Here is a 27957-nt window from a genome sequence, read left to right as displayed (position 1 = left end):
TAGAGGCATCAGCAAGCTTTATGGGAGCAAGTTCAGCCCCACCACCCATGAAAGCAGTCCCCTACCCTGGCTTCCCAGAGAGCAACACTTCCTACTCGTTCAATCAGGATCGCTCATCAGTTCATTAGGAATGGTAAGATCAGGACTGTTCAGTCCTCAGCAGTGGCTCACATCCAGCTGGCAGTGGGAAGACAAGAAAGGAGAGGTATCGGGGCCGTGTGCTGACACCCCAGGAACACCCCAGCGCATGCTTCATAGCTGCAAAACCTGTCACATCTGTAGAGATTACCTTGTTTATATACAGAGACTTCATCCTGAAAGCCAGTCACACCAACCACTAACGGGATCAATCTCCTCAGCAGGGGTGCACCTGAAGCAGTGTATTTAGCCACTGAAACTGGAGAGAGGACTTCTACACATCTTTCTGCCTTCAGCTCAGCTTGGCCAAGACTAGTGCGACTAGTGCAGCTATATCCAGCAACAGGGGAAAAAAAGCAAAGATAACAACAACAACAAAAACCCAAACCATGGTTGATTCCATGCATATAATCTTTTCCAAATACTGAAAAATCCCCATAAAAAACTTTTCGCACAACATGAGAATTGCTGTTCTCCTTAGACAATGAACTGATGAAGCTCTCCCTCTGAAAAAGACTGGCCTACAAGACAGACAGAAAAATTTCTGCTCCTGTGTGCTCCTGCCCACTGCAAACATAAGTATTTCTGCTATTCTAGCTGCAAAAGCCTGACCGATGTCCTCAGCACCTCCTGCACCCAGCCCTGCTCCCCACACCAAGCCCTGCACTGAACACAGCCCCTAGAGCACACAGACCACCATAACCCTTAAGCCATGTGGGAAGGGGGGCAGAACAGCAGCCTGGACACTGCAGGGGACACAGGACCCAGAATCAAATATATGCAACAATACAAATGCAGCATTTAAAAGCAACTCTTTCTTTTTTGTTGTTTTTGTATTGGCAAAGACAATAAAAGGAAAAGAAATACTTATTACAAGTCCTAAATGTAGGATGGCACAGCATGTTAACATATTGCTGCACATCCTTTATAGAATTACATCCAAAACTATATTAAAATAATGTTAAGGTTGTAAAAATCTAGGCAACAAAGTTGGCAACATCAACAGCTAACACATGCAATCTTGATTTGCACCTTTGCAATGAGTATTATGATAAAGACTTCAATTACACAATCATATTTTTTTTCATGGGATTCCCAAAGTCATATCATTCCTTTTTACCCCTAAAAGCCACACTCCCAGCAGCATACACTACTTATCCAGCACACAGCATCCAAACCCATAGCTCAAGAAAAGCTACCAATTTCCTCCTGACCATTTCTCCAGCATCAGGATTCGTGACTTTGATGAAAGGCTTCCCCCCCTCTGCTTGCAAAGAAGTTTGAAGGCATCGCAACCATGTCACTAGATGAGTCCAGTGAGAGGTAACGGATAGTTACTGTTCTGATTTACCCAGAAACCCAAGGAACCAATCTGAGCCCACTACAACTCACAGCCTCAGGCAATACTAACAGCCCCTGTGCTGCTTGGACAGCCCCAACCGGCCCCAGCTGTGGCTGCAAAGCCCAGCTCACTTCTGCAAAACTAGCCACAGGTGTCTCGAGATGGGCAGACAGAAATGAGGAATGGGAACCAGGTGGCAGACACAGAACTATTGGGCATGGAGGATGTGCCAAAGCCTATACTTTAAAAAGGAAGAATTCTTTCTACCGGGACAAACTGTTGTCATTCCTGCTCACTTAGTTTTTCTTTGGGAAGTATAAGAGACCTGGCAAGACCTATAGGCACTCTCAGAAGCCGCCCCAAGAGCTTTGGGCCCACAGAGCTGCTCTCAGATTCAACCCAGTGGGGTCTACAGGAGGTCAGCAGGAAATCTCCCATCGCAGTCCTGCTCACACCCCGCAGGATCACAGCCTGATGTGCTCAGAAGCAGGAACCACCTCCCAGCAGCCTCACTTTATATTCTACAGAAAGTCACAGGTGTTGTTAAAGAGGCGACATGCCTGGGGTTCTGCTGACACCCAAACAGTGTTTACTGTTCTGGGGAAGGGGCTGTGCTAATGCACAGAAACTGCCAGCTATCAGATTTTTACCCTGATCTGGAGCATTCTCCATCCTCCCCAGTAATTTGCGCTTTCTTCTCTTTCAAAGACTCCCATAAAAGGCTTTTACAGTCAATACACAGTCTTATTAGCACCCAGTGTATATTCTCCTTTACAAAGTACGTGTTTACTTTGACTTCTCCATTGCAGAAATGGGAAACAAGCGACTATTGCCATTTCACGTACCAGACTTTCAGAGTCAAGGACATTTCTGAACCCAGAAGCAGGTTATTAAAACAAAAGCGCAATTTAAATAAATCAGCAAAAATCAATTGAAAAAAGCTTACGCTGCAGTTGCTCTGACTAAAGAGAGTTTCGAAAGCCAAAAGGAAGGAGTTAACCTTTGTTGAAATCACATCAGACGGTGCTTTGGTTATTGCAGTACGCGCTGCAGCGGAGCAGCAGCATCTCCCTACCTGCAGCTCTCCGGGGGTCATATCCAAAGCACTGCCCTTCAAGCGTGGGTGACAACCAACAGCAGGTACAGGAGGAAAATCTGGTGGATTGAACAGGAAGCTGCAGAGAACTATTTCTGAAATGTAAATGAGACTCTGCTACTTTCATTTCGTTCCTGCCGCAGCACCGTGCCGAGATGAAGTTTCCATCTGTGATTTCCAGGACAGGATATCAGCCATTTCTGACAGCATCCATCGGAAGGAAGATAGACAAGTTGCTCACATTTTTTTTTTTTGTTATATAAAAATTTAATCTTTATCGAGCCTCCCCTTGGACAGAGCTTATGGGAGATAATTCCGTACTGTGGGGAACAATCTTGGAGCAAACAAGCGGCTTTACCAGCCCCCTCTGATTCATTTTCCTTAAGTAAAGAGTTACAGTCAGAAGTGGACTAAATACTTGAAAAGACAGTTCAGACAAGGCTGCACTGAATCTTTACGACTCCACTGAATACTCTCAATGAGTTAAATGCTGCATGGTATCAGGCCTCAAGGTTGGAAGCAGAGGAAAATAATTTCAAGCCTCTCACTGGACTGCATGGCTCGTGGATTACTCTGGTACCAGTGGCAATTTTAGCTCGCATCCCAGAGACAGCACACCCAGCAGAATTCCTTCCAACGCTTGCTTCTCTTTCACAGTATTTTTTACTATCCACCACACCAATTTTTCAGCAAAAAATGCTGAAGTCAATGATGATGCAATTAAGGCTTTGATTACATGATGACAGCAAATCGATTTTAAAACAGATTATATCAACAGTTGGGCAACAGGAGAGGCAGACATTATGGAAATCAAGCCCCTTAATATCTTTAAGATTCCATAACCCTAGAGAGCATGTTTAATTCACCCTCTTTTATTCCAGATGGTCTCACAAAAAAAACTGAGTTATCACATTCTGGTAGCCCATGATAACACGCTTTCTATGACATGATGTTACGACATGTTTAAATATATATATATAAAAAAAAAAAGGCAAAAAACCCCACAACCCTACAATAAAAAACCCCAATCTGTAAGTAGTTCCCCAATAAGGTGACATCTGCAGCAACACACATTTTTAGAGGACGGCAGGATGTAGCACAGCCCTTACTGCCACAATCTGCCACCGGACCGGCATCGCAACTGCCTTGTGAAGTGAACCGGAGTTGCACATAAGTATTTAAGAGCAGGATTTGGCTTCAGACACGGCATGAAAGCAGGAATAGGGAACCATTGTGCTGCCTGTTTTCTCACAGCAGATCCCAACTAGCTTTGGCTACGGATCCAGCGCCGTGAGCCAATTTCGAGAAAAAGAGACTTCGACCCTTTCCTTTCTCTCCATTCTGTAATCTCCTCCAGGCATGCCGCCCCACAGCCCCACCACTGAAGGACTTTCTATTCTCATGCTATCTCATTGATACGAGATTACTCCCGAACCACATCAAACCCCATAATGCCGTGAAAGGCAAAAACGCTGCCTCAAGAAAGAGGCACAGAGTGGATTATTTTAGTCTTGTTATCTAAACAGCCCTTTTAGATTTATGTAAAAAGTAATGCAATGTTACAGTAAGTGTTCCTCCCCTGGGGGCAACGTAGTGCCTATATGGATTAAATGTACATGCGTAAACACTCGTGAAAGCTAATTATACTCCCGAAAACACCCAGCTCTTACCATAGCATAACCCTACAAAATAAAAACACTTCAAAAAAATTTCAGATCACAAACAATGCTATCTCTCGTGTCTGAAACTCTTCAGAGATGTGCACTTGAGCATTCCAACTCCTGCTCTTCTGAGCCGGGTGGGTATGAGCTGCCTACGAGGGAAGCCCACATGGAGCACTGCACTTGCTGTCTTGTCTACATGGAAAGAACACCAAGGAGGGACCTAAATTTTGGTGGGGTTTTTTCAAGTGAAATTGTACAAAATTTCATCTTTTTTTTGTTGTCGTTCAACATGTGAAAACCCCACCTTATAACGAACACAAGCTTAAAGCAATATCTTCCAATGGACCGTTTTACTCATTCTACAATTTCTTACCCAAATTACACAGGTATAATTATTTTGACACTGTAATGAAAAGAAAATGGGATTTGGGCACTGTGGGTTTATCTAATAACACTATTTCTTGCCAGACTTCACAGCACTGACAATCACAAAGAGCCCTGTCCATTCCAATAGGAAATATTTGATTTTACTGTAGGAACATTATTTATTTTCACCAAGTCGCTATTATCAGAAAGGATATGATAGCTGAATAATAAAAATGAAATCAAGAAATTCTGGTGTTTCAAGGCTTTATTTTTTTCTGCTCTCACTTTTGACATTTTCTTCCCCTGGAGAGACAAGATAAAGTGCTGTCATAAATGGGTGACTTTTCTTGTCAAATGACAGATTTGATTCTCCATGGCAACCACAAATCAAGGTGCTAGTCTGAATTAAAGCTTCTCTTAAAAGGCGTCTTTATGTTTATAAAATGAATTTAAATTAAATGGGTATTAGGTACAGTTTTTTACCTCCATTTATTTATTGACTAAGGAGCTCTGTACTGCATGGAGCATATTTGCATTTTAAGGAAAGACAACATATTGCACTGGCAGATGCACAAACAAAGCAAGTTACAAGGTCAGGCTACATATACTAGTTTACAGTACTATGAATGGTATACAGATGGACAGCAAGCAGTTAAGAGGTACTTAAATACTGGAAAAAGCACAAAAATTACCTACAGAGTAACAGATGAAGGAAATCTCTCCTCATTTCATAACACTGCTTTCTTCCACGCACAGTTAATAGAGAGCCATGTAATTGTCGCAAACAGAATGCCAAAAGGGAAAAAAAAAATCAGATGCTTCATCCTGTGCCCTTATGCAGTCTTACTACTGAGCATGATACGCTCTTACAAATGGTTGTGGCTGTGCCTTTCAAACATCTACATTGATCCCAGATTCCCAACTTCAGCTGCTCTAAGAATTCCCTTTCCGGAGGTCACAATACATCTGAACGCTCTGGGGGCAGCAATGGCCCTGCCTATCCCACATCACCTGCCTTCTTAGCTCCCTTTTAAAAACGTGAAGTCCAGTGAACACAAATTGCACTGCAAACTCTCCTGTGCATTCCCAAAGAGGCAGGAAAAATCTTTGCACAGAACATGTGAGACACTGAACGTGTAGGTAGGGTCACACATACATTTTCACACGCATTCAGAAGGAAGGAAACACCTCAACTTTTCAGGTATTCCGGTTAAAAAGAAGAACAAATACACCGCTGGTTTCAGGAGGGCAAGTCACCATGGTAGTGTTCTGCTGGCTCTGCTCCCCACCCCAGGCAGCGCTCACACTGGAGAGCTTCAGAGCTCCGCACTGTCACTGCCTTTCTCCAGAGTCAAGTGGCTCCGCGTTCGCTGCCCTTGTAAGCTCTGCCAAATTTGATTTTAAGCTTCCTGAAGTTAAAGAAGGTTTATACAGTATTAACACCAGATCTTCTCACACATTTCTCAAGTTATTACACAGCCTTTTATCCAAAATTACAATTTTAAGCAGCGCAGAAAGCTGCCGTTCAGCTCTGCGGGTAGAGAAGGACAGAGGATGTCTTCATCCCTCCACTTCACTCCTTCCATTTAATGTCAGGAAAGGGCAATAGAAGGGTGCCAGGAAGCGAAAAACGCCCAAACCACTTCCCTGTGCCCTTACTGCAGCATCCCAGCACGTCACTGTCCTGCCATGCAGCTGTGCCCCATCCTGCACAGGGTCCTCTGCTCAGCCCTCTGGCCCCAGTGCCTCACCTGAAGGGCTGGGGAGGGGGTGAGCAACAGCCAGGCCTCCCTGCATCGCTGGGTAAACATTCACCATATAAAAATCAGAGGACACTCTGCTAATGGACTACTGTATAAGGAACAGCCCCATTAAAACATGGCTGATCCGTAACAGGAATGTGCATTTTACAGGGTAAGCAACTGAATTTCTGAGATTTTTATTGTGAGAAAAGAAAAAGAAAACGAGTCCACCTATTCTACTTGCGCTGTAATCCGATCGCTATGTTTATCCATGCCCATCACAGCACTGTATAAATGAAGTCCTAAGAAAGAGTTTGAGAAAATAAAATATGGTTAACTTCAAACAACACCTCCAGCTCAACTCCTGAAAATCCTTGGCACTTCTTGCTGCACACTTCTGGACATACTTGAGGTTAAGAGGCAGCCTCCCCAAGGTCCCTGCGGTGCGCTTGTAGTAAGACTCCCAACTTAGCCCGGGCAGAGGGAGCAGTGCCCATGGGCAGCTCACTGCAGTGTATGCATAAGCCAACAGTGTGGCACGGATGCTGGTTAATGCAGGAGGACAGGGAGCAACGTCCACACCTTGTGCTCAAGTCTTCTCAACACAATGAGCAGCGTGAAGGTGCAGCACTAAGATAATACCACAAGTCTCTGCAGAAAGCAGGGCATTCTTCCAGGCCTTCAGTGCCAGCTGACAGGAGGGATTTGCTGGACGAACAAGCAAAGGGGAACTAAGCACCAAAAGAAAAACTTGTGGCCACTGAAACTGTTATAAGAATTTAATTTCAGAAAAACTGCATCCAGATCTGCGGTTGCACTCCATTTCAACTCTAAGTGGAAAAGCATGGTCCACAAGGAAATAAAGGCAACGAAACCCTGCAGACTCTACCCTGCACTGGGGGTCTCCATCCCATTAGGGCTGAGGCTGCCCCGGAGGCTGGTCAGGACGCTCCTGGCAGCTGCAGAAGAGCTGCCCAAAAGGCAGCAGTGCACATCACCTCCTTCTCCCAGCTCACGTCCACTCATGCTGGGGATACAGCACTGGGTCACACAGGTGAGCAGACATATCTGAAACTCCAACAGGGCAGCTCCCTCTGCTGAGTCAAAGCAGTCGGTAGGCATTTCTGGGTTTTGGGCAAGTACCTTAAATCCTCTTTTTACGTGTTGTAAAGCAACACAACGCACCCTTCCTATTGTTTCTACTGCACGGCTCTTCATTTTATTGAGCACAAGCTCAGCGCTGGTGATAGCCATAAATTTTGCTACTCTAATACTATATGTTATCTGACGTTTCCTAACACTGAGCTCTGGGATTTGAAACTGACCACTCTTGACAGAGATGGATAGCTTACGTAAGAGTTACAAAGAGAACATCAGAGGCTTCGGTGTTATTTTAAGCAAGGAAACTATGCAACATACTTTAAGAAGTGAAAAGACAACCAAGAAAATCTTTGGTTGGTAATCACAGTCAGGAAATGCAAGCTAATGTTTTGAGATGCTAGCTGCAAATTTGAAAAATGTTAAAAGCCAGCTTTGCTACCTTTAGCAGTGAACTATAAAGCTAATCGTATATATTTTTGGGGTCCTTAACATGGACCAGATGGAACTACACCACATCTAAATAAAAAACATTCTCCAGCTTGTGGGCTGGTTTGAATTTTACTTCATTGGATGAATGTGGAAGACGAAGTTGCCAGTACGTTTTATCCTACTTAAACCATGAAGCAATTAACAGGAGTTCAAAGTACCCCGTCGTTCATGAAATACCTCACTGGCTTCTAGATGTCATGCTGGAGTTCTCTCGAGTGGAAAAGGAACACTGTCAACTCAAGACCTGAGGACTGCAATGAGGACCTGGTGGAAACAAGCCCAGGTGGAGCAGCTGTTGCAGGGTCAGGTTGGAGGGCTCCACTGTGCCTTCCTGCATCCAAAAAGCCCTATTTCTCATCCATTATTTTGTTAGAAACAAAAAAGTCGTTTGGGGATACTTGATGACAAGGTATGGAAACAGGAGACACAAACGTGCAAGGTAAATATACTCAAGAGAATCATCTCAAATCTCCTTTTAAGTTATACAATTATTTACTTGTTCTTCTTTGAGCAAACATAAAAGACTACCTCTCCCAGGCTCCAGGCATTGTTACCATCAATTAACTAACAATTCCATAAACAATAAAAATATTACAAAAACAGCAGCACATCCCCACCTACACATTAGTACCAGTCAGCAAAAAAAAACAACAAAAAACAAAAAAACCCTACAAACAACATTTCCTACTCCTTAAATTCCCAAAGGAAACTCCACCCCAGCTGTGCAATCAAAAGTACAGACTTAACAGAGCGCTGCAAGGTTAAGTGGCATTTTTAGGTGTTACTCGTAACAAAAGTAAAACCATTTCAGAGAGGAGGGCGAGCACAAGCTGGGAACTTTGTGACTTTTCCACAAATGACGACTATCTGCAGAGATGGTGTTCTCTGTTTCAGGATGCTGGGAGGTGAATGCTGGTTTCGATGAGAAGATAACCACAGCAAACCACAGCCCAGACACCACCATTTGCACCCCAAGATGGCAGCGAGGTTTCCCTGCACAGCAGAGCACATGTCAGCACCCAGTGCAGGAAACAGGATGGTGGGAAGGGGAGGACCGGCTGCTGCCTGCCCTGTGTCGCCTGCCACAAGCCTTTGCTTGCCTCTCCCTACTGGTTTCTCAATGCTGAGCTCAGGTTCTTGCGGGTCAACACTGTACCGCCCAGTGCCCCTGCAGTGCCTATGGGATGGTGCAGTCATGCAAATGGCACTGCATGGGCACGGTGTTCTTTTCTGATTCATTATGAATAGGCAGAAGCCGTTTTAGTTAAAATGGTGTGAATCTTCATTCTTAGCTTTGGGAAAAAAGAAAAAACAAATCTTGATCTCTCTCCTGCTTCTCAGCACACCACGCATCAGCCCAAAGAGTCACTGCCCTGCTCTGAAAGTAGGCAAACCTACATCAGGCCACTGCCCACAACCTACTGAAGTGCAGGCTGATAGGACTCAATGATACACACACACTGCACATCTCAAAAACACAGGCTCACCACTCAGCTCGCTAGTCTGGGGCTTTCCTCCCAGGTATCTTTCCTCTGTCAAAGTTAATAATGCTTTGCCCAAACAAAAAAAACACATCATGGAAAAAGCCAGCTGTCCCCTGGGAGTTAACATGGAGCATTTGGAGAATCAATTCAGTCTTTAAACCTGTGAAATACTAGAGTTTTAATCCTGTTCTAAGTGCAGGTTTCAATGCAAACTGAACTTCGAACCCTCAGGGATTCCTTTATAAGAGTAAGTGATACAGATGAGAATCTCCTCCAACATACAAGCAATAATAAAGCAAGAAGTAAATAGTACAGCAGAGAAGGGCGATTTATAAAATGCATGTGTAAGAAATAGTTATTTACCTTCTGAACAATCACTTTCTTCGTGTTTTTTGTGCCATAAATCTAACTTTCTCCAAACAGCAACTTCTTAACAGATGTTTGTCAACTTCTGTCATTCACGGATGCACAACAAAGAAAAACGTATACCTTTCTAATGAGATGCACAGCCAAGGACGGTTGTCACCATCACAGCACTGCTGTTGTGACATGTATTTCATTTTATTCAATACATAACGGGAATGCTGTTTAATCCAGCAGTCCAAGCAACGTCCAAACAAGCATTAATAACGCAGCAAATAACTGATCATCAGGAATTGGTTTTCAGCAAGATAAAGGGTCTTCCCTCCCCCTTTTAAAAATACCTTCCCATATAGACTCTAGTGAGGCAGGAGTGCAGCGGGCACACGTGTGAAGTGCCAACCTGCTCAGCGCATCACAGCTGGCGGTCAGGCAGCAGGTGGGGCGGGTAAGGGGGAGGCAATTAGCATCATTGTGTTTCCCATTTTTCAAAGTAGATGGCAACTTCTGTCTCACAGCCATGTACAAATTCACGTACAAAACCCACTGCATAACACAAAGACATCTGTGTTTACCAAAGTAATCATTATTGTTTAAAGCGTATTTTTTAGACCATTTAACAAATAACTCTAGCTCTGATGATTGTGGTGATTTTCATGATAGACTTAAAAAGATAAAAAGTTCATCAGAAATACGTAGTTGCTATCATATGCTGAAAACCCAGATGAGCACCACAAGTAAGGGGAGCCCTTCGATCTCAGTGCATGCTTCAACCCCAAGCATCTCAGAGCATGGTCCCACAGTGATTTTGTTCCTTGTTCACGTGCAACCACAACTCAGAGCCATCCTTGAAAGCTTCCAGCATCAAACTTCCCAAACCAACATCACCAAGGCATTTTCCACTTCCCTCCCAGCAAACCAGCCTGGCAGCAACAAGTACCTTTGGTGCTCAGGGCACAAGACAGGGCAGCGTGTGGTGAGCTGCCACCAAGAGATGTGCTGTGGGCAGCCACATGTGGGGTGGGGAGCTGGAAGGAACTGAGTCGAGACCCCACTGTGTGCTCAGCAATCATAAGATTAGTGTGCTTTAAATAAAAGCATTATCCGTTAACATCCCATATTACAAAAGCAGCACAACAGTATTGACATGCTGTCAATATTAATAGGAGTGTCTAATGTTATATCAATACTAATTTAATTTCTGTTATCTACAAGCTGCAGGGCCTTTCTGAAGAAGCAGAGGAACAAGAACAAGAGCATAAGAAGTGACAGAACAGGAAAGCAAACCATTCCTTCAGCTTTTCCACCCTCCGGTGGCACCATATTAGCACAATTACCCTTGGTTTTTCTTTAAGTATCGACGCCACCAACAAAACCCCACCAGCTTTTCTCCCAGCACCACCAGAACCTCCCCACCAGCTTCTTCCTGTTGGCCGAAAAGCATCTTTGCAGAACATTTTTTCTCACCAGCATGCACCAAAAATCCATAAACTAAATTTGTCAGGAGCAACCATAGACTGGATGAATAACTCAACCTTTCAAGGTGGAGACCATTCACAAAAGACTTCTAGGTCAGCAGACATCCCACTCCCATCCAGACCCTAACAACTACATGTAAAACCAATGTTCTTCATTTAACAGAGAAAATGTTTTGGGGATCTGCTGGAGGTACAACATCTCAAAGATGCACATTTCAGCACAGTTCAGATAAGTGTTCTGAGAGCACAGGGGGAGGACAAGGGCTACAGGTGCAATGGGGGCCAAAGGGCTGTGTGGGAGATGCCCTGTGCTGCAGGATTGCTGCTCTGCCCTGTGCTTCCCATCACTTCCAGCCTGCTTCAAAAGGGAGAGGAAGACAGGCCCACAATTACAAAGCGTCAGACTGAACAAAGTAATCGAGCTAATTATGTAAACATTCATTATTAATAATATTAAAATATCCTGTTTTGCATTTTCTTTCAGTGGCAAAATGAGCGGCATCCAAGAACTCAGAATTATCATCTAAGAACTGAGTACAAGAGGAAACTGCCTAAAATGAAGATACAGTATCAAAGAAGAATATTTCTCTTCCTTTAGCACCTGACTGATCCTAACTGTACTTGCTACAAAGCATTAAGTGGGGAAAATATTCTTCTCCTTAAATACATTTCAAATAAGTGATTTATGGTCTTCAAAGTGTGAAGGAGAGAAGTGGAAAAGAGGAAGGTATTGGGGTAGGAAATTGGCTTCCCTCAAGATACTCTGTGATGTGTGACCACTTCCCGCGGGTGAGTGGACCCCCCTCCCCAATTAATTAGGATACCAGTCTGCCAATCCTCATCAGACAGCCAGGTGCTGGCAGCCCACCCCATAGCAAACCCCTTCCCTGTGGCTTCACGTCACCATGCCAAACTGAGACAGCTGTTAGGACCAAACAGAGTTTGGACTCCCTTCAAAATACCTTGAGATACCAGTGATGAGTTGGGTGAGTGGCAAATCCCACCCTGATACTGATCCCTATCCCAACGAATAGTAAAATCCTCCAAAACACCGAAGTAGAAGGCAGCAAATAAATGTCTAAAATCTAAGTTTTGTCTTCACTTCCACTGGTGGACAGCTGGTGCTGTCCTCACAAGCCCACATCCATGTTTACAAAGATTTCCACCCACACAGAATTCTACCTTCAAACAGACCTTTTTTTGCTAACGATGCTCATTTCCATTGCACATGTTAACATTAATCAGCGATTGTAAAAAATCCATGTCTGTCAGGTTGCAGCAACTGAACAGCTCAATACAACAAAGGTGTGATGACAGAAGGACCAACACAATTGAAAGACACTATAAAGGAAGAGAAGAAGATTTCTTACCTGCATCAGAAGATTTTAGGTTTGCAGGAGAAAGCTTTACCAAGAAGAGATCTCCAGAAAGAAAGCCTACCCCAGTGCCAGTCAGCCCTTAAATGAGGTCTAACAGGGGCGGAGCCAGGCTCTGGTCACACAGCTGAATTGTCTTCACCTGTGCTCTCAGGGCAGACCAGGTCTTTCCCCCAGGTGCTCAATCAGTGGTTCAGGCTGTGACTCAACAGTTACCATACAGGGCTTGTTTTCCAGAATGACAGCAAGAAAAAAAGCAGAAAACAAGGGGAAGCTCTGCGGCCCTGGAGAAGCAGGAACTGTGCTGCTGCTGCACAAGTCACTTCCAGGAAGCTGAGGTGGGAGCCAGAAAAGTATCTTGGAAAGAAATAAAAACAGTAAAGTAACAAACAAGCAATGCAATGGGACAAACTATATCGTGGGAAGCCAATCCAAGAGGAGTACCATAAATGAGAAAAGGATAAGAAAAAAATTAGGAGTAATTGGACAAAGATTAGTATAAGAGAGGTAGCTTCCTACCAGGAAACAGGGGTTGAATGGTGTGTGCAGAGCTCAGCTAAGGACCTTGGAGGAGGCAGGAAGAAATTACAAGGCATGGTGATGCAGTTTAGCCTGCAGACTAAGAAAACAAATTAGTGAGAGGCTTCTGGGAATGAGCACCCACCAGGGCAGCCCTGAGGAGAAGCATCCAGGGAAGATCTGCAGGAGAGAATGAATTTGGTTGTGAAGGTCTGCTTTCCTCTTTTGAAGCTCCAAACCTGGCTGCTAGGACTTCCATACACAAGGATGCATTCTGTCCCTGTCTCCACGCTAGGTTCGGTCCTCACCAGCCCTCCCGCAGTCCATCTCCATGCGCCCACCGCTCAGGGAGCAGGGCCTGAGGCAGGAACGCAGATGGGAGCAGCCACAGCTCATCACCTGCCTAACGAATGCCAGCCACCAGTGATTTGTAGGCATCCAGCAGATTATTATTTTTGAGAGAATGAAAAGAGAAGAGGAGCACCAGCTTAAGGTGCTGTTGATGAATGAAGATGAAAAGAAGGTTTTAGGGTGAGAAGTGTTTGTCTAGTGTGACCTAAACCATTCAAACCTCATTTGATAGATGATGGACATTTATTCCCTGCTATGTGTCATTTCAAAGTCTGAGGTTTATATTAAACGAGAAGTCCTGTCCTTCTTGGTTGCTCTGTCTTCCCTGCAGTTTAACACACAGCACAATACCTGGAAATGCAATCATATTTAGCTTTTATAATAAAGTCATATGGTCACTAGTAGTACATATTGGAAGACACATTTTATTGTTTTTCATTATGTAATTGTGTGCTTCATTGCTTTTCATCAGTTTTTCCTTGTTGTGGGAGGTGGCACAGCCCAGGAAAACCATTTCCCTGGGGCTGCTGCTCCGAGGGCAGCTCACTGTGCTCCTACAGCACAAAGCAGCCCTGCTCTGCTCAGCCCTCTCCATGCAGAGGAGTCCCAGGCATACCTTCCCAGGTCCTGATAAGCCAACAGCTCCCAGGCTGAGGCCAGGCACACCTTCCTCTTCCACCCCACAAAGCTTGTCACTTCTCAGAGAATCAATCTACAGTTTAGAGTTAAAATCAGGATGTCAAGCTGCTTTCAGCACCAGAGAATGGATTTTGGACGCCCTGCATTTAAAGCTGGCTGCTATCCTCCCTGCCAGCCCCACATCAGACAGCTGGAGGGCTCAGCACGAACGAGGGACTCCCAGTTAAAGACGTAAGCAGAGAGATGATGCCCCCCAACCAATTCTGCTCCTTTATCACTCAGTGGGTCTCATCACAGCAGGATGACAGCCCAGGCGTTAACACTCATGACTTCCCCCAAAGCACAAAAAAGGGAATCCAATAGAAAACCACACTGCTGATGGGATATCTCCATGCTGCTGGAGCTACCAGAGAGGCTCCTGCAACTGAAATGGAAATGAGACCTTTCCCAGCCCTGAGCCCACCTGAACAATTCCTCCACAGGCACTAAAGCACCACGAACAGGGCCAGGATTTGTCTGGAACCACTGCAATCGCCATAGGAGATGCAAAGCTGCACCAGCACAGCAAAGGCTGAGAATCAGTGAATAAATCTGGAGGACTAAATTGCTTTCCCTCCTTACATCCCAAGAAATTTTGCTCTGGATTTCAGTTTGCAACCTTACATGACATTAATGTTTGGAAATAGTCTGTAATGCGTACCAGGTTTTTTTACAGCCAATGTCATAGTTTTCAATATGAGGGTTCCTTGATACTGAGACATGATCATACAGTTACAGAAGTTTACATTCCCATACGTTAAAAACAAACACATTATGGCAAAAAATTGTTCCACTAAACTATACTTGATATGATATGCCCCTGTTTAGAACTCACACAAAGAACCGCAGAATTTAACCACCAGTAGACCTACTCATTTACCACATTTATACCTTCAAATGTGCCCTTAAACTTGTTTTCCCAGCACTTGCTTGCTGAGATTCTTCTTAATGTTGCTTTCTCTTGAGTTTTACTCAGATTCTCAATCAGAAAAGAACACCACAAATTCACTGAAACTGCATTCCCCTGTCAGGACAGCAAAATGCACTTCATCCCGGTCCTCGCCACAAGTCAGTTCAATCCACTCCTTCCCCCAGTTGAAGACACCACAGCTCCTCCATCTGCTGTCCAGAGGAGGGAAAAACCGTGGTTATGGGATGCTGTGACCTCCTGCACCCCAAACACACAGACCTCTGCACCACCAGCAACAGGCAAATTCCCACTGCAATGCATCTGAGTCCTTGAAGACCCCACAAGTGTGCATCCAAGCTCAGAGCAGGAAGCCTCAGGTTACATTCCATCACGTTGCTCCATCTCAATACACTTTTAAAGCTTTAAAAAAAAATCAAATTTCTATTGAATTTCTCTCTACACAGCTGCATCTGTAATGAACCCCCATAAAAGTTAAAACTTACATTCAGTAATCATATGCAATTGAAACATCATAAAATGAGAAGTCAAGGAACTGTATGTGGGCTGCAATGACTTGTCTTATTGTATTCATTCCCTTAATAAATATATCTTAAAAATAACCTCACAGTCACACATTTGCAATATAATATAAAAATAACACTGGATTCAAATTATTAAACAGGTAATTTAATAGAACGAGAATTGAAATGTAGGACAGTGTGCAACTTTATGCCATAGGAATAGGATGATGTTAGCCAACACAACTATTTTTCTTTTTTGCGTTATCTTTGCATTGATAATACTACACCATCCCCATAACCTTGACACCATAGTCACCTTAGTAACAAACAAGCTGTAACATTCACATATAACTGAAATCCCAATAGGATATCTGAGTAAAAGAAGAATCAGAGGTCTCTACTCTGTTGCCTTTTTCTTAGCCACGTATATGTAGGCTGGCAGGATTTAAAAACAGATATATTTGCACAGGATTAAGTCCACTAATATGAACTATTTAATTTGGAGTACCGTAATGAAAGAGAAAGGTCGGAGCCACCATCAGGGCCCAGAAGACCTCCATCTCCACCTGCAGGTACAAGACACATTTTAACACAGCCTTTATCTCTGGGATAAGTACTTTCTGCTTGGCCCCGTGCTAGCTTCAACCTAAAGCAAGAGAATTTATATTCTTCTAGGTTGCAAAAATAAATAAAACGAATCTGCTGCCATTTAAGGTATGTGCAGCCCAGCCTTGCTTCCTCTTCTAATAACTCTATGCTCAGAGCCCCATGCCTGGAGCACAGCAACATGTCACCTCCTTGCTGAGATGGTGGCTGCCAGCGCCTGCCCCCATTTACCCCCCCCGTTTACCAAGTCCCCAGAAAGTGACCCACACCACAAGTGAGAGGTGATAAGGGCCTGGAGAGCAGCATGGGGCACAGCCACAGGCAGAGCAACCAAGGACACTGCAGACCCACACAGCTCTGAACTTCGCAGGACACACAGGAGAGAGGTCCAGGCACACCATGGCCGCACAATGTGAACAAGGGCTGAGCAGAACACAGAGACTTACAAGTTTCTGCAATAACGTGCAAGTCTCCAACATGTGGTCCATAACGTAGCTGTTGCCATGGTAAATATTCATGTTTAGTGAAAAGTGTTAAATCTTGTATCATAAGTTAAATCAGCTGCCAAGACACATTTTCACAAGTAGGGGAATTTTTGTCTTTTCAGAATGGAATGTTTTTCAGTTGACATTGATTTTTCCCTAAAATAAGTCCCCCAGAAAGGAAGCCAATCACACGTGAGGCAGTCCAAGATCTGAATTACTCTACTCCTGCTCTGAATCATCAACAAGTGTTGTGTGCTAGTGCGTGTGTGTGTACAAATGCACAGCAGCTTCACAAACCCCACCCTTATACAAATGAGAAGCTCCACCACTCATTAGGAATATTCAGCTAACAATGCCAATGGAAATATCACCGATGTTTCGTATCTTAGTCGATGACACTTTAGCAACTAACTCTTCTAAGCAGAAGCATCTCAAAGGAAATACTTGAGCTTAACCTTCCCTCGTCTTTTCACAAGTACAAGGCTCAGCCCTGCGCCCAAATGCAGTTGCTTATGTAGGTCAAGGACAGAAAGAGGCAGAGGTATCCACTCCCTCTTATGCTTCTTGTTCAGTACTGCGAAAGAGAACAAATGGTTTTAATACCATTTCATAAAGAGACAAGTTAGAATTAATGCAGAATTGGCTAAAAGTCCTTGTTGCTATTATTCTTTGAAAAACTGCTGCAACGAAATCTGTCTGTTGTCAGTTTATCATCTGCAAAATCACATGCGTGTCCTTCCACCCCTGAACTACTCAAAATTGGCTCATTCTAGCATCTAATGGTTAATTTTCCCATATTTAAAGCAAAATGCATTTCCAATGGAAGGCTCTTTAGAATAAGAGGGGAAAAAAGCCAGTCAGTAATTAGCCCTCCTTCATTCTGAGCAGTGTAAATAACTCCTCTGACAACAGAGCAACAAAGCAGATTTGGTCCTCAAGTCTGAATAGCAAAGACAAAGCAGTCACCTGCTCTGACACCCTGCAGCTGAGATGAAGGCACCTCCTGCTCCCTCTGCAGCCTAACAGCAGGTAGAGTTCCCACTGCACATGTGAGGAGGTCCCACACCCTGGGCAGCCCTGCTACGGTCCGTCATTCCTCACCCTCATCAGGTCTCCTCTCCTTCACTTACTGTCTATAACCACAACATAGGCTTCACCCTACTCATGCCTTCTGCCAATCCTTTGCCCAGCACAGCTGGATTCCCTTATTCTTTCCCCACCTCTAAGCAGCAACAGCTACAGCCAGACACATCCTCATTTCTACATTAGGAAACGCCTCTGATTCCTCCTCCTCTCCCTACTGTTGCTCCACAATGGGTTTGCTGTGCCCCGTGGCAGATTCTCTCCCCATACTTCTCAATGCAGCTTCACCTCTCCTTCCTTCTCCACGAAAAGCCTTGTGGACATTTCCTAGTAAGGAAGCTCCCGCTCACAGCTCCTACCTCCTCCTCAGCTGAGACCAACCCTACCAAAAGGCTGAAGCATATTTAGCACTCCCAGCTCTCTGCCTGTCTCTTTCTCTTATTTTTTATGGTTCAATGTTCTCATTCTGCCTTCCCTCTTCCTTTCTCTACCCCAGCGCTACAAAAAGACATCTTCTGTGACACCTTAAAAAAAGACCGCTGTATTAACATGACTTACGCTGCACGGTATTTTCAGACCAGCCATTTGCTAATGTCACAAACACAATTAGGAAGTCAGGGAAAGAGCTTACAGGAGCAGATGAAAGCTGCAGAGATAAAACGGAAAGCTTTTACCTGCCAAGCTCTCAGGTTAGGGTTCTAGGTTGCCCTCGGATCTAATAAAGCCATAAAAGAGCCATATTAAGGAGATGCAGTCCCATTGCTGTAAATATCAGGCATGGCTTTTTTCATCTTTACGCAAACAGAGATCTCTGCTACCACGCTTGGCAGGCTGCTAGCCATAGGTGGTTTGAAATCTCAATATATTGAAAAAAAGCTCAGAGCATTACTGACAATTAAAAACAGCTTTTTACACATGCACAATAAAGCTTCTCTTGCTTTAAAAAAAAATAATATGCATATCCATATTACCATCATAATAAGTGCCACGGAGTGACATGATATGATTGAGTATAATGGCTCCTTTGGAGCCATTATGGTCGATCAGTAAATAATACACTTTTGAAATTGTCTAACTACATATTTACACTTGTCAACTCTCATACACTTCAGTGACAGAATTTAAAAGAAACACTGTAAAAAATCTCCAAGAACATTAAACCACAAAAACATTACACTGAAGCAGACTTCAGGTTTGAATTAAGCCCATAAAAACCCAGAAACCCATGTGAAGGCCGAGCCTTAGAGCACCAAGGGCAGGGTGCAGATGAGGGCTCTGCCCCGAGCCCTCCTGCAGGCACGTGCTGCTCAGCTGAACACCATTCTCTGCTGCTTAAAATATATACATGTATGTATTTTAAATCTAAAAACCTGCACCTCTCTCTTGTTTGTTTAGACAACATTCTCAGTTGAATCGAGCAGCATTAGTTTTTCCCTCTTTTGGAAAAGCCTCTGCTGAGGCACTGGAGTACTGCCTAGCTGAAACACATGGAGAAAAACTTCAAGATTTGACCCCAAAAAGGCACTGTCAAAACAATCTTTAAACAAACCTGACAGAGGAACATTAGTGTCCCAAAGATTCACTCCATGTGGAAAAAAAAGAAAAAAAAAAAAAGACTGGAAAGATGCTTCTTTTTTCTAAGAGTAAAAATAATGGGCTTGGCATTGGCTTTTTTATTCATAATTTTGCCTCTCTTTCTCAGCTGCAGTTTCTTTTACTCAAAGCAGTGGTGGCAGCAACTTTATTGGTTCCAGTACAGCTCTGCTGAGAACAATAAGCACAAAGGCCCCAATGCTGTCCTCCCTTCTGCAGTGGTGCCATCCTTCACCCCGCGGCCAGTGGGATGCAGCCCGGTCCTGAGGTACCTCCTACCAACAAAGGTCCCAAAGTGCTTCAGATGCTCCACACTGCAATCCCAAACTGGGCTATTAAAAGCAATGATGCATAATTTTTCTAGAGCAAAGGTCTTGCTGGCTCGGCAGGGCAGGCTCCCAAGGCCATCCGCATACCCCTGGCAGAAGGGAGCTGCCACTGCGTTTCATCCCCAAGCATAGGCTGCCCAGAGAAGCTGTGCGTGTCCCATCCCTGGATCGCCCAAGGCCAGGCTGGATGGTGGGTGGTCACCAGCCCACAGTGATCTTCATGGTCCCTTCCAACCCAAGCCATTCCACAATTCTATGATTCCAGCTCTCCCCTCTGCTAGCTGATGATGAAGCAGTCTCCCCGCTTGATCAGAATCTGGGCTCTTACAGCCACTATACACAAACACCATTCTCATGACAAACAACTCTGTACTCAGTTTCCTTACGTATCTGAAAGAAAGAATGATCTCTTCAGGCTCTACTAGGAAGGTGTATTAATGAAGACAAAGAGTACTTCAGTGTTTCCCCAGGAGCAGTACTACAGTGACAGGAGGATGGCTTTGTCCTATGAAGCACCCTGTGCCCCCAAGCCACTGCTGCAGCAGTTCTTTGGGACCCCTCTGCAGGAACACCCCTTGCAGCCCCGTGCACACAACTTCCTCCAAGAGTGGGGTCAGGATCTGCCACCAGCTCAGGGAGCTTCCCCCACTCTCTCATTCCATCAGCCCTCCCTGGAGATGTTTGCTTTTGTCTACATATTATAAACCATGGAAGGAGTAAGACTTAATAAGCCCTGCTGCCTCCTCACTGTGTGCGGCATCTGCCTGCTCTCACCTTACCCCGCAGCTCGTGCAAATGTCACAGTGAGAACAGTTCCTACATCTCCTCGGGTCCCCACAATGATATAAGCAAAGGTAAACAAACTACCGAAGCCTGGGTATTTTCACTTCAGATGGGATGTAAATCAGAGGATGAGAGCATGGAATAAACCGGCAAAAAGAGGGCAGCTTATAAAAGTATCCTCCCCCAGTTCAGTGTTCCCTCAAGTGTAACATAGCTGACACAACTTCACACTAAGGGGAAAAAAAAAAAAGACTAAGAGATGTAAATATTTCTTCCAATGTCAAATACATTCTTCCTTCAAGATGTTTGGCCAACTCTCACAGAGAAAAGAATTTCCCTACCAAAGGCAGAAAGCTCATGAGATCAGCTCATCAGAGGTGCTGAGAATGTGAACAAGCTCCACATGAGACCCCAGTGAGGAGACAAGACACTCCATGGGTGCTCATGATGGGACACCCCACTGCACTGATACGTGGGGTACAGAGGTGCCCAGCTCCTGAAGGACCTCACTTCTCAGAAAGCAACCAGGGCAGGAGTCTCATCCCAGGGCTCAAACCAGAAAATGACTGTGCCTGTGCAGAGCTGAAAGCCCCTGAGAAGGTAGGTTTTTAAAAGCAGCAGCTCCAGCTCCCACCTGATTGCTTGGCCAGTGGGAGCCCCTGGCCCACAGCCTCCTCACACCATTACTTCCTGGTAAGAAGCTACGTGCACCCACTCTCCCCTGCTTGCTTTCTTAAAGCTCTCTGGCTGCCAGCACGGAAATGAGCCTGCCTTGCTCCACCTTTCTCTCTATTGCCTTGCTGTCTGTGAGGACTGGTGAGAAAATGTTTCAGCTGCTCTTACACTTCCACAGCTCCCATTTCCTGAGGCCATTACAGGAACAAAATGCTGCCTCCCATCTCCTGCTGATTATAGCTTTATCAGATAATAGCAAGAAGCAGAACTGATCCTGTAAAGCTGTTACCAATACCCAATGGTACCTGAATGGCAGTGACAGAGATGGTGCTTGTTGCATTCACCCACCAACAGGCAAAGCTGGAACAGCAGTAAGGCACCACAGCCCATCTACTGAAGAGCCTATCATTACTTTAACCTGCCATGAGCAGCTTTCGGCTTTTCTGATTTTCAATGTGCGTGTTTGGCTGGCTTTTATTTCACATTCAAACCTGCTGAAATGCCAAGGAGAAGGAGCCTCCTGGTCCCTGGGAGCGTGTTTTCTCAGTGCTGGCTTGACACACAAAATCTGTTTCCTCAATTATGCCTTCCCTCTTACCTCTTTTAGATGGGATGGTGTGAAAACACAATAAAAGCTCTCGAAAATAAATGCAAGGAAGCTGAGAAAGCTGTTCTTCAGATGATACATCGAGTCCTTGGCTCACACGGTTTGAATGCCACAGAGCTCTCCTCTGCCCACCAGCTCCATGCCCGCAGGAACCTGACCTGCTCAAAACAAATACACGCCTCTCCAGGGAATTCCAGCTACGAGACCTACTTTGCAGGGTAGCACCCTGCACCCAAGGTGCTGTTGCACAAACACACGCAGACTCCCAATTCCATCACACCACACAACACATCTGCTGTGCAGGGCTCAAAACATGTCTTCAAGCAACAGCAGTAGTAACTATGAGATTTCACCTTGTTCTCAGGCCCTGCCAAGCTGGAGTGAAGCTTTGTAGATAAAAGCTCTGCTCAGGGCCTAAAGCTCCCCACCTTCACACAGCAAAAATCTCTGCCTGTTAAGTGATTTGCCAGGATAATGGATATTCGTATGGGAAAGCAGATCACTTGAAAAACTGTCCTGAGTAAATCAGCATAGCAAAGTTACAGCTTGTTCTGCTACCACAACAGAAACTCTGTATTCAGTTTCATAAACATCAAGCAGTGACAAATACTGCTAATACAGCTGGTCTACAGAAAAGTCCTCATTTGAGGTGTGAGACTATTTTTGTACTTAAAAGGCGTGAAATTCCCCTTTCTCCTGGTGATAAGAAATGCCCCTTGATGCCCTGTCTCCTCCAGGACACAGCCCAAGTGGAAATAATTTTCAAAACTAATATGTATACAGGGTAACATGGTTAACATCATCCAATGAATTTAGATCCACCTACACAGCATAAATATATCTAGATAAACTGTCACCTTCAGCAGAATTCATTAAAATAATGTTGTATCTTCCTTGTTAAATGTAATTTTTTTAATTGAAATTTAATCTTACTGTATTATTTGGTAGATTTTTAATTGACATTTGTAGTAATTAATTGGTAAGCATTACAGCTTTGTCTGAAGAATTTAAAACTAAATTTGACATAGAGATTGGCCAGCCACTGCTGTGAGGTGCCTGCTGGGAGCATTTCATCATCCCCCCAGCCCCTCCTGCTGATCAGAGGTGGGAGATGATGGTCTCTTTCTTACAGTCATGAATTACATTACTAATGTATTCCATTACCACCACGCAAATGTCATGTTAATTTCTGATCATCATCAAGTCAGACAATGGTTTCCACGCTGGCACCCAGCCAATTAGCTATGTGGAAAAATATTCAGCCAATTATATAACTTGAATTAGGTTAAGGACTCAAGAGAAAGCAAAATAAACGCTTTGAAAATACTTCGGAGATAAAATGTAAGTTGACACTGTCTTCATGTGCTATAGCCGATGTTATACAATCTGATAGGCAGCTGCCAACATTCATAACTGTTTATTAAATCTAGCCTCTCTTTATGGTGGCAGCTAAGATCTGTATTTTTACCAATATTAGGTTCATTGTGTTATGAAAAAAAAACCAAAATACTTAGGAGCATTCACACCAGCTTATAAAACATATTATGTAGTTTATTAAATTGTTAAAATTGCTTCTCCCCTCCTCCTCTGCCCAGCACAAAGTTCCAGACAGGAAAGTTTCAGAAAAGCAAAGTCCTCCTGGAGCCGCGGATGTCTCAGCAGAGGCACTTGGAGGACAGAAGCGCGGAGGCACCGCTGTTCCCCAGCTGACCCTTCTGCTTCCTGCCCACTGCCCCACTCACAGCAGGGCAGGGCTCAGCAGGCAGGCTGGGAATGCTCCCAGCACGCAGACCCTGCAGGTTTGTGGCGCACACAGTGCTGCATGATGGGGTTTTTAGTACCACCCCATCACCTTGATTTGTTCCGTTCTTAAGTCAATTTATTGTACAAGCATGGTTATCTCCAATTTAGAAACGTACACAGCACCAATTCCTTGACTTTAAAAATTTATAACGATGAGCCATTTGTTAAAACCTTTTACCGTATCTTTCTCTTTCATTTTCCTAGGTGTTGCAATGAGGCAATTGACTGTTCTGGCTGCTTACCCTAGATGACCTTTGTCTGCCATAAAATGGTATACAACTAGATGCTCCGCTTCAAATAAAGCTCTCATCTCTTCGAAAGGCTCCAAGTATTCAGCCAACACAATCAGCAGAAACCACATTTGGTTACTCAATAAGCTGGAAACTTCTAAAACGAGCAAGGCCATGAATGAATTCCTGACATCAGGGACACTCGAGTGGGGAACAAGAGAGAATACCAAGAAGTGGCTCTTGCTGCAGCTGGAGAAAGGATCACTCCTTTAAACTGAACTCTCAAGGAAATGAGAACAAAAACTGAATTAGCTCAACACGTACCCTCTACAGTCAGTCCATTGCTAGGCAACTTCCCATCTCCTGATAGAATTATGGCGGAGGGCTGGCCATATATCAGGGTTAAGATGAACATAAGCACCAGTGTTGACCAACTGCTCCTTTCCAGTGGGACTGTTCAACGCTTGTTCATTTCATATTATTATTTGGCAATATTTTCTAAGCACCTAGAGAGTCTACTGCGTTCAAAAGATATTTTAAAGCTATTATGTGACATGAAAATTTTAAGATAACTGGAAGTAAGTGAATTTTATGGTGAATAGCATGAATCTTTTCCTTCGTTCAAGTCAGCGTTTGGAGGGAGTTAACAATCCTTCTTTTTGCTTTTATTTTTTAATACAGAAGCTATCCAGAGGGCACATGGCTCGAATGCCTTGTCTTTACACAGGATGCCAGTCAGCCACAACTCCATATCTCCATAACTCAACCTGTGGAGTTAAGGGGAAGCTTCAAAATACTCTGTACTTCTATTTGCTGCCACTGAGACCAGGCACAAAGACCCATTACAAACAGTGCCACGGTGCTATCACAGTACTGTGTTTTTGGCCTCTAATAGTGACTTGAACAATGAGATTTGGACTCCAGACATTATTAACCATTATTGGAAATGTATCAAGCACATGCACGGGCTGCCTTAAATAGTGGCATGTGCCTTGTACATAACCCCAAGTTTCCTATGCATGCTTCGTAGGAACAAAGAAATAATTAATTAACTAACCAGCGTGATTAAAATCAATTGATTCAAGTGCTACAGAGCAGTGAGAAATTCTTGCATCACTGGATAAGGCTGGAATTGCTCCCTGCTTGGGGACCTTGGTTGTATCAGCAAGGTTGGTAATTCAGACATGAAGGAATTGGTAAGAATCTTTCTCTTGCATGCACGCTTTGAGCTGCCATATGGGTTTATTCAACTGTTTACTACACCAGTCCGTAAAAACTGCACAGCTATTATAATCTTTGCTAAATGACATGGTAATTATGCTACCTCTGGAAAAAAAGGAAAAAAGGAAAAAAAGAAAAAAAAGAAAAAATGGAAACTTAAGAAAAAAAAAATCACAATTCACTGATGTGTGAATTTCTCTGTTTCTGTAATCTCTGAAATGTAATGCACTTTCTAACACACAGAGGGATATTAAAATTATAACAGAAACATCAATTTATTTGGAAAAAAAAAACAATTTATGCTCCCATTTCCTATGGATTTAATTACCCAGATCTCCTAGTTTGTAACAAATTCTTACACAGATCTTGCAATTCTCTTGTATGATCAGATTTCCCTTTCCCCGCTCTCTTTGTCTTGTCCAAGTTGGCTGCTGGAGGATTTCTCCCTTTGTCCCCCATGAGGAAGGCAGCCAGGCTTCGCAGCACATGCCATGCTGAGCGGGGCCGGCTCTCCTGTGTACCAGTGACACCATTTTGTCACTGGGATGTAAGTGCAGCAAACAGTGGAGCTAATTATTCGTTGGCAATGGCTCCTCTGAGAGCAAAGCCTCTGACACATGATGGAGAGGAGGCCTCTCCATATTCATATTTAATCATTACATGAATTGCACACACAAGCATGTTTAGACCCTGTCTGTCTGTATGACTCCAGCTCTGGGCAGCGGTTTTGCATCACTGAACTCAAGTTACACTACCAAACCCTCAGCTCACAACTTTACCGAGGCCTTGAGGGGACGGCGGGAAGAAAGCAAGCAAGGCAGTCTATTTTCAGTATTGACAGCATTTGATATCATGGATATTTCAATGCAATTAACGTGTTTATTTGAGAGGTACAAAATAGTGGTGACTTGTTTATGAACACAGACAGTACAAAAAAAGGAACCCCAAATCCCCACCATATCAAAAAGAAAAGAAGGGTGAGGGAAAGAGACTGTAAGTTAGAGTTACTGCAAACATGGCTTTGGTGACTCACCAGTTTTACTTGCAGGCATCACACATATCCACTCATGACTCAGGGCAAATATGGGAAAGGATCGAAACCCTTATCATGGCAAATGTCTGGAAGCTGGAATCACTCAGAAAAAAATGTTCTCAGGAGACTGAAAGACAAAAACATGTTTTAAAACTTCACTTAGTTAGAATCGAATCAAAGCCCACCGTTTCCCCTTGAAAACAAAAGGCAGTTAGAAGTGCTGGAGGTGCGCGGAGCGTTACAGGAACATTTCTACATATCAAACATTGCTCTATCACACAGCAGAATTTATTTTGCTTTAAATGAAACTGAAACTTACAGTATTAAGAAAGGTTTTTAAAGATGCTCTTATTTCAGATTCTCAGTTTGCTCCTCCGACAGGCAAGTTTATGTTCATTCTAAACACCAAAACGTGTCAGCTGCCAAACCCATATTCTGCTCAAACACACTGAACTGTTCCACAAAACTCCGATACTTTAACCTACTTTGCATTATCAAAATACAACAGTCTGAATTTCTGAAATATTTACTCTCAGCCTCGCTGCATCCTGATAAAACCTTAACAAAATGTAGAATCTCTTGTTAGCAATAATCTTCCCTCTGAGATAAGGATAAACACATACAAAAACTATTTGATGTTCAGGGTGAAAAGGCAAAATTTGCAAACATCAGTTAAGAAATACCAATTAGTATGTTTTTTTCCCCAGCTATTAGTAACACAGATTGAATTTAAGCCTAGCTCAGAGGAAGCTGCTTGCAGTACAAATTAAATACCCATTTTACTAATAAGGGTATTTTAAAAGAGAGGTATATTTTCTCCATCGACAAAACATCCACGGTGAGAACGAGCTGATACTGAGAAACAGGAGCTGAGGGCCTGAGGTGCATGAGCACTGCACCCATGGAATCAGGTGGGATTTAAGCAGCAGCTCCAGTGCCTGCTGCTCTGATGGATGCACGGGCACGTGGGACAGCCTCTGTCCTATAACCTCCTGAGGAGAAAACAAGCTTTGCAACAGAAGAAGGGTCCCGAGGGACTGGGGTAGGAAAAAATATGAAGGCAGAAATCCCAAGGGCTGCCTTTGCCTTCCCTGGCGCTCTCCCTCCGGACCATCCCCAGCAGAGTGGCTGCTCTCAGCCCTCCACATTTACCAGCACTCAGGCAGCACCAAGGACCCAACCTGGGGCACACAAGCACCATGGCAGCCTTCCTCAGGAACACCTGCAAGTTACTGTCTTAGCAACAACCGCACTGAATTTCAGAAGGGAAAAAGGTGGAGTTTTCTGGGTTTTGTGTTTTTTTTCTTTTTTTTTCTTTTTTTTTTTTTTTAAATATACTTCTCTCTGGCCTCGGGGCTTTTCCCATTCTTAGCTGAATGCAATACAATGGCTCAAAGATGATCACAACAGTTCAGAAACCTAAATATAGGGATTACAAGACTCTATTATAAAACTGTGCTGCACAACAAAAATAGATCCAAAAGGGCCTTTCAAACACCAGATCTGCTAAACACAGCTTCTTTCTCAGAGGCTCTGAAATACCTGCAAACCAGAGTGACCTGCATCCTGCATGAGCTTTATTTTATTCATGAAGAGCGAACATTTTACAGGAGCAACCAAACGGTGCCAGAACACACATCCAAGGCTGCGTTTGTTACTGCAGACAGGCACAGGGCAGAGCACGGCTGCACCTACACACATAGTTTGTACCCATCACAGCAGCTGAGTAGACCGCACACATCATACATCTGGAGGTGCACAAGGGAAGGAGCCCAGCAAGGCCTGTGGACATGGAGGCTGCTGGGGATCTTCCATGAAGCACAGCCCAGAGAGCCGGGGACATGGCATGCACCGCCTGTGGGGAGAGAAACGCCGGGGAGATCGGTTCTGATAA

General features: G+C 44.1%; 1 protein-coding gene across 10 annotated transcripts in view; it reads right to left on the bottom strand.

The window, feature by feature from the left end:
• Nucleotides 1–27957, bottom strand: part of FOXP1 (forkhead box P1) — a 341511-nt gene that overhangs the window by 275877 nt on the left and 37677 nt on the right. For 7 of the 10 annotated variants that reach the window (XM_072346976.1, XM_072346974.1, XM_072346975.1 and 4 more), the window contains exon 2: nucleotides 26064–26190. The exons of 2 other annotated variants lie outside the window; for them this stretch is intronic. The gene's annotated coding sequence lies outside the window, so the exon portion shown is untranslated. Of the gene's footprint in view, nucleotides 1–12630; nucleotides 12653–26063; nucleotides 26191–27957 lie in introns of those variants that run through there. One more of the 10 variants, XM_072346979.1, reaches the window with a different exon arrangement.

The sequence above is a fragment of the Excalfactoria chinensis genome, chromosome 12 (genome assembly GCF_039878825.1).
Source record: "Excalfactoria chinensis isolate bCotChi1 chromosome 12, bCotChi1.hap2, whole genome shotgun sequence".
NCBI classification, from domain to species: Eukaryota; Metazoa; Chordata; class Aves; order Galliformes; family Phasianidae; genus Excalfactoria; species Excalfactoria chinensis.
Note: the sequence above shows the minus strand (reverse complement) of the source record. Positions and strands in the feature narration are given on the sequence as shown.